Here is a 16,636-nt window from a genome sequence, read left to right on the forward strand (position 1 = left end):
ACTCTCAAGCTCTTTTCTGACTCTTTAAACAAAAAAATATTGCTGAGCTCTTGTCGTTTTGAACTCGTTAAAGGCTAAGAAATGTCGCTCGCCTAGTATACATTTACCCCATTTTCGGGTTGGGATGAACTATTTACGAAAAAGGTACTCCTTAACTAAAATGGTCAAGCGGTTATCTCAAGTATCATTTTCTACCTTTTCGGGCTCGAGAGACACAAATGTACAAAAAGGGACCATGTGGAGTTTTATTTTTCGTATCTTTTTCAAACTCTTTAAACATGAAAAATATATCAAGTTACACATTTTTCGTACTCGTTAAAAACATTAAACAACATTGGATTCATCACCATGATGAACGTGAGCTTCTCCTTCCTAGGGCTCATTAAACTTACTAGGTCGGATTTGTCTGAAGGATGAACTCACAGTGCAAGCACATGCTCTCCCCTTTAAGCTTGTGATAAAAAATAATTGGGGTACCTACCATAAATGGTGGGGGAAAATTGGAAATTCTATCAGTCGTGTCGACAGCTCGCTCTTGAACATTACAATTTTTGCTTTGTGTTGGGTTGGGATATCCTCCTTTTCATCATCAACCTTCTTGGGTTGGGCCGTTCATTGTTTCCTTCCATTTGATCTCTGCAACGACATCATGACCATCGATCCTATGGATCCAAAAGCTGCCAAACTCTGGAATCGTGTTGCAAATATGTTCAAGATTTAGTCCTTCTACAGTTACACTTACTCCTGATTCTTTGTATCATCTGAAATCATTTTCATTCCTTTGTCTCGTGTCGATGATGTGGGATACATCATGGCCCTCCTTCAACATGGTCACTTCTTGTCGACTTTAGCTCATTATCCAGGAAGCTGGATGAGAGACTCCCTTCCAGTACGTTAGAGCTTGCATGCCCTAATGGAAAGTTCTTCGCACTCGACGACAAGCTGACATCATCAACTTTTGATTGGGTGATTTCATAGGTGTTCGACATCAATTCCTTTATTCACATTTCATGAACTGTGTTGTCGGTACCTTGAGAGCCATTGTCATTATTGGTGGTTTCTCTCATGGTTGTTAACGGTTCACATCATTGACTGGTAATCAAGCAATTTTCTAGCATGTTCAACTTCAACACATTTATTCGCATGTTAAGATTTGTACTTTAATCGAGTCGTTTGGAGCGCAAGACCCTGGGCTAAGATTACACAAGTCTAGGTTGTGAGGTGATGTGACATGATCATGTTGATATACATGTATCTTTTAGGTGGATGGTTATGACCATACCATGAGTTATTATATGTGATCCCTATCATTATTGGATGGTTGTGACCATACTTTGGTTTCATTATGATCCTTTCTACTGGATGGCTGCACCCATGCCTTGGATCGATTTACACGATCATTCTCTAGATGGCTGCATCCATACCATGATTCATGCACCATTATTCAGAGTTTTCAGTGATGTATATGTATCTATTCTTGATTATAGGTTTTTTGATGATGGACTCTAGTTCCCTGCTTCCACTTGTAAAGAATTTCACCCCTCACTCTAGTTTTCCCTTCATGCTTTAGGGGGCATCTGTTACACAAAAAATTTTCACTGTCCCTGTACTCCCTATCCATGATCTTGGAGGACCTCTACAGTGAACCTGATATACCTTCCCATCATGAACCAACTCCCAGTATGTCCCTCTTCATGAGCAGAATAATTCCCCTTTGCATCATTTCCCAAGAATCTTCCTTTTATCCCAGTTTACAAGACTAACACTACTGACAAGTTTCCTCCTCGCGCTGATTTGCATATATTAAAACTAGCCCTAGCACCGTACAGAGAGACTGAGCCCTTTTTTAATCATTTCAATCCTATTTTGGCAAGTTTTTTCAATATGGTGTCAAAGCTTCGTAACAGAAGTCTGGTAGATGGTTGGGCTCGATGGAGCTGAGGAAGTCAGTTTGGGCTCCTTTCCCCTATTAGGATGGAAAAAACTCAAGAGATAAGACCTTTTCCCATGATGAGAGGAACCATCTCCCACCCATCCAAGCTATATAAACCTCTTTTTTCCCAAGCTAAGCTAGTTTTGGAGTGAGTTTGAATGATCAACAGGTCATCTATAGCTTGTAGATTTGTAGTGTATGTTTGAGGGAGAATAGTGTGTTTTTGCTTTGGTTTAAGACTATAAGGAAAGAAGCCTTAAGACTTCCATTGTTGGGGCTATCCATGAAGTGTTATCAAAAGTGTGGGAACTCAGATACGTCGGAGGAGACCAACAATGTCAAGGCACCGGTTGTAATCTCTTTCTGATTTATATAAATGCAACTATTGATTCATTTCCTACATGAAGTGTCATTTTACATATTTATGGCTTAATGTTCCTTGACCTATTAAGTAGGTTGAATACAATACTGTATGCTATCACATTGTTGTTTTCTTATTTCAAGTATTCGAAGGAAGGAAACGGAAGATAGCTGGAGTGAGGAAGAAGCATCATCACCAAGCGAAATAGCGTCTAAGTGGTAAATCCTCTTAATTGATTCTAGCTTAAGGAGATTTTCCATAGATTGTTTATTTATGGCTAGACCCGCTCTCTCGGGCTAGAGGAATTGTTTGTGTCTGTACCGAGAATTTACCTACACCACAAGGGTTCATATACCCCATTTCAGATAGTGAGTGGGTTTCACCTCTTATTTCAGTCCCCAAGAAAAATGGGAAGTGGAGGATCTATGTTGATTACTAAGAACTTAACAATGATACAAAGAAGGACCATTTTCCTTTAACCTTCATTGACCAAGTCCTAGATGTCCTTGTAGGAAATAATTTTTTCTCCTTCCTAGATGGATTTAGTGGATACAAGGAAATCTAATACAAAGATAAGACCACATTTACGTGTCCTTGGGGTACCTCTTCCTATAGATTCATTCAATTTGGTTTGTGCAATGCCCCTACTACTTCCTAGAGGTAAGTTCTAAGTATCTTTATTGAACTTGTTCATGAATCTGTTGAGATACAGATGCTACGTAAGGAAGTAAACAACATCTAACTATGCTATTTTTGAAAGTAAATAAGTAAAAAACATATTTTGGGATTTTTATGTATTTTTATGTGAATTTGAGACCACCCAATTACCCATATAATTACCCATTTCTCCTGGGCTACCTACTTTACTCTTATCAACCTAGCAGTTCATAACAAACTTGGAAGCGTCAGTGTTGTATGCACAAGTACTAGTTCTCACTGCAGGTTGTCACTTGGTCAGTCAATGCAATATCACTAGGAGCTCAAGCCAACTTCTATGGATTCTAGAAGAAGCTCTATATGTGATGAAAGAAAATAAAGATTACTCTTTAGATGCTATTCTAACTGCAGAAAGGCGAAAGATTGAAATGTAAAGAAAACCTAGTAAATCCTAATTAACCAACTAATTCTACTTTTTGCAGAAAGCATTATGAAAACCATGAAAGGAATACCATTACCTACTCAAGGAAGTAAAAAACATCTAACTATGCTATTTCTGGAAGTAAATAAGCAAAAAACATATTTTGGATTTTTATGTATTTTTATGTGAATTTGACATGCATGTAATTTATTGTGTGCGAGTGTAGCAGCAAATAGGTGTCGTTGAAGGGTGGTTTTGGGACTTGAGAGGATGTAGGATGGTGTGGATGGATCCTAGGAGGTCTTAGGTGGCCTTCTCGAGGCTTTTCCCACACTCGACCTTCAAAAGAAAGCCTACGAGAAAATCTACAGGAGGACACAGGAAATCTACAGGAGGAAAACAGGGAAACTACAAGAGGCCTACAAGAGGAGGCCGAGAGCAGTTTTCACTGTTTTGAGGGTGTGAGAGTGGGTGAGAAAGGTGGATGAAGGTTGGAATGAGGTGTTAGGGTGTCTAAGGTCTACCATGAATCATTAAGAGAGAGGAAGTAGTTCAATGGAAAAATGCAGGAAACTAGGGCAGAATTGAGGTGAGATTTGGGAGACCTATAGGGCATGGATCAGATGGAGGGTATGATTGCTAGTAAGCTGTCTTGGGCTGCCTACTTTAATCTTATTAACCTGGTAGTTCGCAACAAACATGGAAGCGTCGGTGTTGTATGCACAAGTACTAGTTCTCACTGTAAGTTGTCACTTGGTCAGCTAACACAAGATCACTAGGAGCTCAAGCCAACTTCTATGGATTCCAAAAGAAGCACTATATGTGATGAAAGAAAAGAAAGATTACTCTTCAGATTCTATTCTAACTGCATAAAGGAGAAATATTTAAATGTAAAGCAAACCTAGTAAATCCTAATTAATCAACTAATTCTACTTTTGCAGAAAGCACTATGAAAACCATGAAAGGAATGCCATTACCTACTCAAGGAAGTAAACAACATCTAACTATGTTATTTCTGGAAGTAAATTAGAAAAAAACATATTTTTTGATTTTTATGTATTTTTATGTGAATTTGACATGCATGTAATTTATTGTGTGTGAATGTGGCAGTGAATAGGTGGCATTGAAGGGTAGTTTTGGGAGTTGAGAGGATGTAGGATGGTGTGGATGGGTCCTAGGAGGTCTTACGTGGCCTTCTCAAGGCTTTTCCCACACTCGGCCTTCAAAATAAAGCCTATAGGAAAATCTACAAGAGGACACATGAAATCTACAGGAGGAAAACAGGGAAACTACAAGAGGCCTACGGGACGAGGCTGAGAGTAGTTTTCACTGTTTTGAGGGTGTGAGAGTGGTTGAAAAATATGGATGAAGGTTGGAATGAGGTGTTAGGGTGCCTAAGGTCTACCATGAATCACCAAGAGAGAGAAAAATGATTGGGTTTTCTCAAGAAGAGAGGAAGTAGTTCTATTGAAAAATGCAGGAAACTAGGGCAGAATTGAGGTGAGATTTGGGAGAGCTATAGGGCATGGATCAGATAGAGGGTGTGATTGCTGATAAGCTGGACTACTTCTTGAAGATATCTACTACATAGAAATTGATAGTCAACCAAATAAATCAAGAAACAAGTGAAATGAATGCATTTAGGAAAAACAGAGTCTTGCATAAAAATAGTATAAACTATGATCTATGAAAGGAAATGCTGAGAAATGTTGTAGGAAAGGAAAGCATGAAAGAAGACTACTACAAATTAGGAAGTAAGCATGATGAAGAAGATCTAAAGCAAAGCAAAGCTAGACTATTTAAAAGCTGCAAACACTAGAAGTCCTATGAAGGAGGAAAATCTGTGTTTTTGGGGCAACAAGAGAGTCTTTTCCTAAAATCATGGTCCCAGAGGGAGGAAGAGAAGCCAAGGAACTATTACTAGCCTTTTGAATCTTCTCTTTATCACTGCTTAACCTGCTACAGAAAGCAAAAATGGAAGAAAACTACTAAATCATCAAAAGCAACCTATTCTTAACCATAAGATAAATACATCTAACAACAAACTAATCTACAAATTGAAACAAGGCATACAAATACAAGTAAAGAGGATCTTGGCTTCTTGGATTGGGCCCTAACCCAAGAGCTTCATCCCTCTGAGGTAACTCAGTGCTAGCTCAAAAAGGATTCCATCTTTACTTTCAAAACAATAGCAAGATTACATGAAACTGTCACAAAAATAATAAGCTCGAAATTTGACCATATGAACTTCTATGGATTCCAAAAGAAGCTCTATATATGATGAAAGAAATGAAAGATTACTCTTCAAATGCTATTCTAACTGCAGAAAGGAGAAAGACTAAAATGTAAAGCAAATCTGGTAAACCCTAATTAACCAACTAATTCTACTTTTGCAGAAAGCACTATGAAAACCATGAAAGGAATTCCATTACCTACTCAAGGAAGTAAACAACATCTAACTATGCTATTTTGGAAGTAAATAAGAAGAAAACATATTTTTGGATTTTTATGTATTTTTATCTGAATTTGACATCTATGTAGTTTATTGTGTGTGAGTGTGGTAGTGAATAGGTGGCGTTGAAGGGCGGTTTTGGGAGTTGAAAGGATATAGGATGGTGTGGATGGGTCCTAGGAGGTCTCAGGTGGCCTTCTCAAGGCTTTCCCCACACTCGGCCTTCAAAAGAAAGCCTACAAGAAAATATATAGGACACATGAAATCTACAGGAGGAAAATAGGGAAACTATAGGACACCTACAGGATGAGGCCGAGAGCAGTTTTCACTGTCAATATCCTAGAAACCTAGTCAATATCCTCATCTTTTATGGCCCTGGTTGCCTCCCTAGCATCCCAGGCCTCAGATGTGGTCTACTCTTATTTGCCATAGAATCCTACCTTCTTGTCTATGTCCTTCTGTTGCTCCTCCTCTTCTTCTTGTCCTCTACCTTCCAGCATGCCTAACAACAGTGGGGGACTCAATTTGAGGCCAATTTAGTTGACCTTCAGCCTCTGCATGGAGCACTTGTACATTGGCACTCTCTTCAATGCCTATTTCAGCCTCATGGGGGAATGATATTCCCTGATCTACAAACTGTGTGGTAAGGTGTTCCATCTCCTCATGCATGCATGCATACAGTCATCCCCAAGTGGCCTTTGCATATCCTCAAAGTGTGCAATGGCTTGTGCCTGATTGGTGAGATATTTGGGGGCAATCTGAGGGTCATTGGCAAGCATGTTTCGTGTGCTGATGAGTGCCATAGGATCTGATGGCTCAGCCCTTATCATTAATGGCTCATTCTGCTCCTTTATCATTAATATTTTTATTTCTGTTGCCCACAATTCTTCATGGTTCATCCATGAGGCCATGGCCATTAATTGCAGGTCCCCTAGCTTGACATTTGGATCCCACTCATTCATGTCTATGAGGGCCATGTTTTGTAAGTAGAATTATGCCATCTTTGCTTTATCCTCTGAGGTGCTTTGGTCACACAAATCCATGAACTACCTATAGTCTTGGAAAGGCATTGTGCCTTTTTGTGCCAAAGTCTTTATTTGGAATTGTAACCATTGGTCCTTTAGATAGAGGCCATAGGATTTGGCTAGTGTTCTCCATTGCAATGCCTCCATGGATAAGCTAGACATGCATGCCATCTGGGTCTCTTTCTCTTGCAGCTGCCTCCTTAGCAATTCATTTCTAGTTTCATGGTGGCTTCTTGTAATTACTTCCCTGTCTCTGAGAGCACTAAACTCTCTGCCCATTTCCCTGAGTTTTTTTTTCCATATGGCCAACATCCTCAACTCCTTTGGATTTGGCTATCCGCATCCACCTTTGTTTTTTCACTCTTTCCTTCTCCAGTTCAAAAAATAGTGGAATTGCAAATTTCTGTGGCATTATCCTTCCTCCCTCAAGTAGATTGTAAAAGGAGGCAATACTAGGTTGGCGATCAGTTTCTTGTATCTCTTGTGCTTCCTCCTCCACCTGTGGTTGTCCTTCTATCCTTTTCTCAAGCTTTTGGGTCTCCTATAGTTTTGACAATGTCTCCTGTAGAACTGTCAGAGCCTCCTGTAGGACTATTTTTGGGTCTTGTAGTACTGCCTTTTCCTTCCATGTGGAATATCTAGGAGTCCCCCTTTCATATGTTATAGGTGTCTTGGAAGGAGATTCTTTCCCCTCGGCAGAAGATGAATCTTCAATGGTAATTGGCACTTTTGAAGAGGGCTGAGGTTTACCTATTTTAATTCTTGTGCTTCTTCTAGCCCTGAAATACATGGAGGTCTGTCTTTTCCTTTTTTTCTTTGGCTTGATTGGTGTACTGAAGGTAGTGAGGGTAGTTGTTGCCACCCTTTCCAAAGTCTCGGGGGACTCTTCTCCTTGTTTTGCCTTCTCTACCTCTTTTTCTCCCTCTTATGTCCCTTTTTCTGTCTCTTCCTGCTATGTTTCTTCAGATCTCTCCTCCTCTATTTCAGTTCCTTCCTCCTTCCTCTCTTGTTCTGCTATGTCAACCCTAGCTCCACCTTCTCCCCCTTGCTGTTCTTCCTCCTCACTGCCAGTAGGGCTGACATCATAGGTTAAGGCCTTTATGTCATCCTTAGCTATAATGTTTTAGAAAACTTCCCATGCGATAGGGAGTGTAAAGGTATGGAGGGATTCCTGTTATCGGAAAATCTAGTGTCTATGCAGAGCTGCTAGTCCCACTAAGGCTGGTAGCTACCTTAGAAACAAACAAACTAAAACCACTTTCATTTTCCTTTATGAGAAATAGATAAGAGGGGATAAAGGAGACCAACATCTGTCTTGCGCTTGGTTCCTTGCTTGATTCATCTCCCTTCTAATAGATCTTTGCCACTCGCTTCCTTGTCTACCCAGCTTCAAAGAGCACCTGTAGAATCAAAGCAGCATAACACTATCCAAGAACATAGATCTATTATCATAAACAATATAGGACCAGATATATATTGACCACAGAAATGCATATATCATCAATCATACAAGAATGTGGAGGAAAACTTGAATAGCTTTACTAATAATCAAGAATAGCAAAGAGGATTACAACCAATTGTTCTGACCCAGCGTCATCCTCTCAGCAAGAAAGCCCTTCTTCACCTCATGAAAAGCTTAGATCACCCAACACTATGATGTTACCCCAAGAAACTAGCAACACTTCCTTACAAGATACAAAATTCCAGCCTTTGGATCTCTGGGATGAGGGATCCATATATAGATGTTTGCAAGGGGGGTGAGTCAACTTTTGAGATTTGATTAGTGTCCTCTCTCTGATAGTTCTTGATTCCACTTCGAGATTGATGATCTCTTACTCATCCCTGGGCGAATGCAGAGAGGCAAGTGTCATAGGAGAAGTTTCTGGAAGATTCCATAATCCTCCACGTTGCAGATTGACCCTGCCATTTGTCCACTCTCGCCCATCGCACCCCTTAGAAGGGCTTTTCAGTATGCATCAAACCTCCCTTGTGTATTTAGGTGGGATGCAACGCACATTGACCATGGAGCAGGTGAGATGGTCCAGTTTTGACCAGTTCTAAGCAGTTTTTCATGGAGAACTTCTGGGAGAAGATGTAATCAGTTGACCTTGTTCTTTTAGAGGTTGGAACAACACTTTTAGGGACTTAAGAGCCCTTGGTTTATGGACATTTATGATTGGGGTTGTAGTGCCCAAAAATGTCTATAACAGTTGCCCCGTAAAGCATGAGGTCGTTAATCTGTTGATGTCGGGTGAAATGCTTTATCATGAGGATCTGAAGTTTTTTCAAGCTGGAAGGCGACCTGTAATAAGATACAATACAATGCATTATCTTCATAATATTTTCATGATCTAGCTGAGGTTGGAATTCCCATGCTCAGCTTTATAAATTTATTTTCATGTACATAAGACAGACAATCGTCTGAGTGTAGACTGATGATCCTGGTGGAGCCATCATCCCTTGGATTGGATGATTATCTGTGTAGTAATGATGTACATTTGATGTCTTTATTTTCCCGAACATATATCGCATCCCGGATGGATGAAACTAGATCCAGGGTCTTCAATCTCCTTCGATCTTCACTCAAAGTACAAGTCGATCCATGTGAGAGATGTTCTGGAGTCGAACATGGAAAGACATCACCTGATTACCAGCCGATGATGTAAGATGTTAACAGGCGTGAGAGGAATCACCGATAATGATGATGACCCTCAAGGTACTACAGTACAATTCACGTGGTGTGAATAAGGGACTTGGCGTCAAACACCACGCAAAGTCTTTCGGTCGAAGGCCATTGATGTAAACCTGTCGCTGGAAGTGAGAAACTTGCAATTGAGGATGCAAGTTTCAAAGTACTGAAAGGGTTGTTCCTAGATCAACTTATTGGATAATGAGCTGATGCCAACAAGAAGCGGTCCGTCATAGGAGGGCCTTAGTGAATCCCACATCCATGACACGGAATGGAGCAAATGATTTTAATGGAGGTGAAAACGATCTGGTGATATAATGTTCAGGGTGGCGGTCATGAAAGGATGGAGCGTGAATGTATTGCAGTGGATGAGACACAGGTGAATTCTCTGAATGACTTCTCTTGAACATATAGGCGACACGGACATGATGGATTGGTAGCTTTAACCCCAAATATGGATGGTGTGATGGACCCATGGTGATATGAACAGTGAATGGAACAACCCAACCCGACTCGGATGCGGAGTGAAAGTTTCATGTTCAAGAGTGACTTGCTACCAATAAAGTTTCTTCAAGTTTTCTTCCCAATTTTTCCCCAGTCATTGCTGACCAGTACCTATTTATTTTTATCAAGCTTGAGGAGGATAACATATTCTTGTTCTATAATTTTCCCTTCGGGAAAACCCATCGCTATGTTTTAATGAGCCTAGCGATAGTGAAACTCATTCCTGTCTGTATGGACAAGTTTGTCGCTATTCGGTTTTAACGAGTTTAACGACAAGGATAACTCGGTCCTTTTCAATTTTAGAGAGTCTAAAAAAGGGACGTAAAGAAAACTCCAATAATCCTTTTTCGTCATATAATCCCTTGAGTCTGAAAAAGTATAAAACAATACAAAAGGGATGAATTTTCGGTACTTTTAACGAGCCGAACAAGACAAGCGCTCAATATTTTTGTGTAATAATCCCTGAAGTCCAAAAAGATTAAAATCTAAAGGAGGGATAGCATTTCCGATCCCTTTAACGAGATGGAGAGGCCAATTGCTCGGCAATATTTTCATATTTTACGAGTCAGTTGAAGAGATCTTAAAGGAGACTCATTTTTTGAGGAACGTGTGATAAATTCAGGTAGCAACTGATTCCAGGTAAGGTTTGGAATTTTCCAATCACAGCAGTGTCACAAGGATGGCTAATAGGATCACTCTTCGTAGTTGTTCCTCAAAAAGGGTAAATAATCAAATGGAGGTGAATGATCAGCCAATACAGAGTGGAGGTGATGATGAGAACACGACCAAGGCTTCAAAGGCTGATGATAATACATTCACGAAGGTTATTTACCGGAAAATGGTTCATTTTTTAATGAGCTTAAACTCTAGGGGAACATTTGCTCATTGCTTATGTTTATTTTTTAACGAGCTTGAATTCCGCGTTAAAACTACTCGATCCAATCGTATAATAAGGATGTCTCATTTAAAAATGGCATTTTTTCAAAGCTTTGCCCCGCATCCTTTCTTTATGCAAGTTAGGAAACGACCAATCCTACGAGTTTAAAGGGTTAGAGGACCTACAAATTTTAAAAATAAATGGTCGCTCTTTGCTTGCATGCCAAAATGTTTGCATTCCCCCAGGTATAGTGAGTTAGAGTTTCTAGGTTACCCCTCAATTTGCAGACAAAACATTTGTTTTATCGGTAAAGGCCTACCTTTTCCAGGTTACCTTTCAATTTGCAGACAAAACATTTGTTCTATCGGGAAAGGCCTACCTTCTAACGGAGGTATATTATTCCGGTTTAACCCCTTTTTCCTAAACGGATGGGTATGTCAACCAGTCATATATCCTTCGCGGAAACCTACTCTATGCCCAAGGTTTTCCTGCCGAAATAGGCCAGGGTGCATGCCCCCTGGGTTTTAGTCATATCCTCCAAATCACTCGCGCTCATCAGGAGGATGGACTGGGGATTGATGAGACATTCCTTGCATGAAAAGACCATTCAGGGATGGTATATGACTATTTGCTATGTGTGAATCGAGGAATGAAAGCTGGTCTACGAGCTTGGCCACTCTTCCTTCATGCGGAAAACACATTACTCTAAAGAGTGAGGAGACAATGGCTCCCATGCAATAAATATAGTCACGTCCAAGAAGTAGATTATAATCGAGGGGTCCTTGGACTACCATTACGTTCATGTGAACGGTTTTCATTCTCAATGTTATCGGCACATTGGGAAGGATCCCTAACGGTCGACTGGTTCCTTTGTCAAAGCCTGTTAGATTTCTCATTTCAGGGAAAAGCGGTGGTGAACCAAGCACTTTCCAAGCAGTTGAGGAAAGGATACTCACAGAAGCCCCTTCATCTATGATGGTACCGGCCATGACCATTCTATATATTTGAGCAATGATTCGAAATGGTACACTAGCTGGTAAGCGGGGTCTGCCTGGTAGATTCCAATCGAAGGAAACAACTAGGTTGCTTGAAAGGTGGGACCGAATAGACGGTCGGATATGACTATGACGAACTTCCTTCCTGCAGTAAAGGAACGGGTAGACTACCCCCATGTTCATTGGAGTCTGTGCTTACGAAGAGAATTTGGACTGTGTCATTCTTGTTCTCCCCGGTGACTGTATCATCTGAAGATGGATCCTCTGAAGGCAAGACCAGGTCAACTGCCACCTCGACCTTTTGACTTTCGTCTGGTGTGGATTCAGATGGTTCATTTTCAATTATAGATGCTTCATCTGACCACAACGGTGTGTCAGCTGGGTTTTCAACTAGTGACGAACTCGGCAAGAGTTTGTTATATCCAGGAGGAAGCTGTAACGGTGAGACCGGACGGTCGTCCAAAACTCTTTTAGCCTCGTCTAAGAAGGGACAACAGTGGACGGCATGATCGCCTTCACATAGTTTACAAGGAAATTTACATTTTCTTTTTTGTCCAGGGGCTTCACTTTCACTAGTTGAAGGTGTATTTTCAACCTTATCATCAGAGGTTGATGACACCGGATTGTGCAAACGAGGAGACCAGTCCCTTAAGATCCGAGGGATGCAAGGACAATCTCGATGATAGTGGTCTCCTTTGCAAATGACACATGGTGATTTAGGCTTGGACGGTGTAGTGTGTGGATTTTCGCTAGACGATGCTTGGTTGCCCCTTTTTGCCTTTGGCTCCTTCTTCTTCTTCTCTTTCTTCTTCTTCACCTTCTTCTTCTCGGTTACTTGATTTTTGGCTTTACCAGCTTCATCAAGCGAAGAGGAAGGAGGAGAGGAAGAATTGGATGAAGTAGAAGGCAAGGGGGTAACTCTGGTATTGTTTAGTTGCTGACTTGATTGTTCAGGAATCACGGTGTTCTGAATGACAGAGGTTGAGAAGAGCCATACGGGAAAGCCGATTGTCAATCCTGGAAGCGACAATGTGGCCATATGGGGCGCACCAACGTCTCCCCAGGAGGAGAAAGGACTAGGATTTCCCCCAAGGGGAACTCCTTGGTTGGTGGACTCCATTTTTCTCAACCTAAGACCAACGTAGGAAAGGTGATATTTATTCCGATTAAAATAAATTTTAGACGCTTTGACACAACTTGTTTTTTCAATTTTGAAGAGTCGAGAAAAAACAAAATATGATTCTAGTCGCCTTCGACTTTTAATGAGCCTGAAGTGACAAGTGCTCAGATGGACCTTTTCCTTTAAGGAGTCTGAAAAGGAATGAAAGAGACTTCTCTGGAAATCTAGATAGAGGGATTACCAAACCAATCGCAAAACTGCATAATATTTTTTACGGTACGGCAGTCAATCTTCCCGAATGCTGTGTTCAGTGTATTGCGATCGATAAGGCGACAGACACCGCTTCCTATGGATAAAGGATAAATCCTATTGTGGTCTCCCAGTATATACTCGACGATACGTGGGAGCACAGGTCCGTACTAACACTTATCACCTCAAAGTGGAGGAATCACCCAACCATCAATGAAAACAACAGTTACCAGGCTTTACGACACCAGAATAGTCTCTAGCCTAGAATTCTAAATGTTGTGCGTTAGGTTCCAAAGCATTTTTAGCTTCATTAAATTTATTTTACAGTTGATCTTGCTTAAGAAATTTGCCTTTCAGGTTCACTGTGCGATGTAGATGTACAATTCCTAAAATGAAATCTAAGATGATAACCAATCGTTTAATCTTCTTTTTTGCAATGAAAATCCTAGTTACTAAGGAAAGAGAGGTGATATTCTTTCAACATAGAGCAGAGAGCACACACTATATGCACTGTCCTAAATCAAACCAACAAACAGTCTAAATGCAAATGCACATTCATGTATTTGTTTTCAGCCTTCTTAATGTGTGAATGATAAAAAGAAAGCTAAGCGCAAATCTGAATTATTTTTCAAAGCGACATTACTAACAAGTTTCTTTTCAAGACAAACTAAAGACAATGATGACACTTTGCAATTTGGAATTGAAAACTTTCTTTCGACACTTGAAAAACTACTAATTCAAATCAAATACAAGAGTAACAGTGTAATCGACTATCAAGAACAATCGGATTATCTTCTATGACTGAAAACGACACTTGTGACACTTTCAAATCAAGGACAGTTCAATTATGCTACTTCTTTGTAAAGAGAACTGAAAATGGATCACAATACATAAAAACATTTACAGTTCATTACACAATGGAGGCGGAATAATGGCAAGGAAGGGGGTTTCAACAGAGGTATACTGACTACAGACAGCAAAACTCCTGAATAGAGCTAAAAAGAGTGAACACAGAAACCAAAATCTAAGAGCAGAAGAGGCCTTGTCTGATCAGCACACCTGTAACACGGGGAAAGTGAGATGCAGCGCACCTACTACACTCGGCAAGTGCGATGCATCCAGAATCCAAAGAAGAGACAGTGTGATGATCCAGGGACGAGACTTCAACTGGGTTCCGGGTCACAGTTTGCAGCTTAGTTCAGGGATTTAGGCCGAGCAAGTGGTAATCAGTAAATAAATCATAGGGGTAGATCTAAGGAGGTTACTAGAGCCACCACAAGGGCAATTAGAGAGTTTGTAAATAAATTTTTCAGTTCATAAACAAAACCCAGAGATAGACTGAAGTAACATTGATCTACTTTTCACTTGCATAGCAAATGCAATTTGAAGGCTAGCAGGCTTGACTTCAGGCTCAGTCTGTACGTTTATAAAGAAAACAAATGTAGACAAGCAAATAATCTATTCGCTCCCCAGTGGAGTCGCCATTTTGTTATCGGGAAATCTAGTGTCTATGCAGAGCTGCTAGTCCCACTAAGGCTGGTAGTTACCTTAGAAACAAACAAACTAAAACCACTTTCGTTTTCCTTTATGAGAAATAGATAAGAGGGGAATAAAGGAGACCAACCTCTGTCTTGCGCTTCGTTCCTTGCTTTATTCCTCTCCCTTTTGATAGATCTTTGTCACTCGCTTCCTCATCTACCCAGCTTCAAAGAGCACCTGTAGAATCAAAGCAGCATAACACTATCCAAGAACATAGATCTATTATCATAAACAATATAGGACCAGATATATATTGACCACACAAATGCATATATCATCAATCATACAAGAATGTGGAGGAAAACTTGAATAGATTTATTAATAATCAGGAATAGAAAAGAGGATTACAACCAATTGTTCTGACCCAGTGTCATCCTCTCAGCAAGAAAGCCCTTCTTCACCTCATGAAAAGTTTAGATCACCCAACACTATGATGTTACCCCAAGAAACCAGTAGCACTTCCTTACAAGATACAAAATTCCAGCCTCTGGATCTCTGGGATGAGGGATCCACATATAGGGGGGTGAGTCAGCTTTTGAGATTTGATTAGTGTCCTCTCTCTGTTAGTTCTTGATTCCACTTGGAGATTGATGATCTCATACTCATCCCTGGGAAAATGCAGAGAGGCAAGTGTCACAGGAGAAGTTTCTGGAAGATTCCATGATTCTCCACCTTGCAGATTGACCCTGCCATTTGTCCACTCTCACCCATCGCACCCCATAGAAGTGATTTTCAGTATGCATCACACCTCCCTTGTGTATTTAGGTGGGATGCAGCGCACTTTGACCATGGAGCAGGTGAGATGGTCCAGTTTTGACCAGGTCTGAGCAGTTTTTCATGGAGAACTTCTGGGAGAAGATGTAATCAGTTGACCTTGTTCTTTTAGAGGTTGGAACAACACTTTTAGGGACTTAAGAGCCCTTAGTTTATGGACATTTATGATAGGGGCTGCAATGCCCAAAAATGTCTATAACACTTCCTCTACTAGGATTTTGATTAAGCCATGGTGAGCTAGTTGCTCTGAATTTCCTACTTGTACCTTGGTGCTGGAGTCAATGAGGGACTACAGGAGGAAGTAAGGGATACTGAGCTTCTGAGGTGCTGGAGTGTCCATTCCATACGTTAATTCTTGGAGGATTCTAAAGTGATAACCATAAACAATGTTGTACCTCCCGTCAAAGGAAATGTATTTGATTATTTGAAAGCTAAGCTCATCCCAGGGATATGGTATGCTAGCCCTTCTAATGCCATTTTTATCTTCAACAGAGGTTTCATTATTTTGGAAAATTTCTTCTTAGTAGCCTAGCCAATTGGTTTCTCTTTACTCCAAGGCAGCCCAAGAGGAAGGGTAGTGACCCTACTGATAAATTCAGGGGTTATCTCCTTGGAAAGACCTATAATGGTGAAAGTGGCATGATTTCTTGTGTGAGGGACCAGAGAGAGAGAAAACTCTTGGGCAATTTCCTCATCAAACCCTGGAAATTTCTCAAAGAAATTCATCCAGTTTTCCCTTTTGAAGATGTCCACCACTTGAGGATGTGCATGGAGCCTAGTGGAGTTAGTGGGCTCCTTTCTCATAAATCCTCCTATCATATTGTCTATACTCTTTTGGAAAACCAAATATGGAGATGGAGACAAAGAATTTTGAGAAAAACAGAGAAACATAGGAGACTGTGTTTTTTTTATTGTATTTTCTTCTCTCCTAAAGACTTATTTCCTCCTCAAATTGAAACCACTTATTTCATATGTTGATATTCAACAGGGGGCATGCATGAACCCTACCTCTTAAAACTAAAAATTGTGCTAAAAATTGT

This window comes from Pinus tabuliformis, chromosome 8 (genome assembly GCF_031772625.1).
Source record: "Pinus tabuliformis cultivar Carrire ecotype Pingquan chromosome 8, CPIR1, whole genome shotgun sequence".
Lineage (NCBI taxonomy): Eukaryota > Viridiplantae > Streptophyta > Pinopsida > Pinales > Pinaceae > Pinus > Pinus tabuliformis.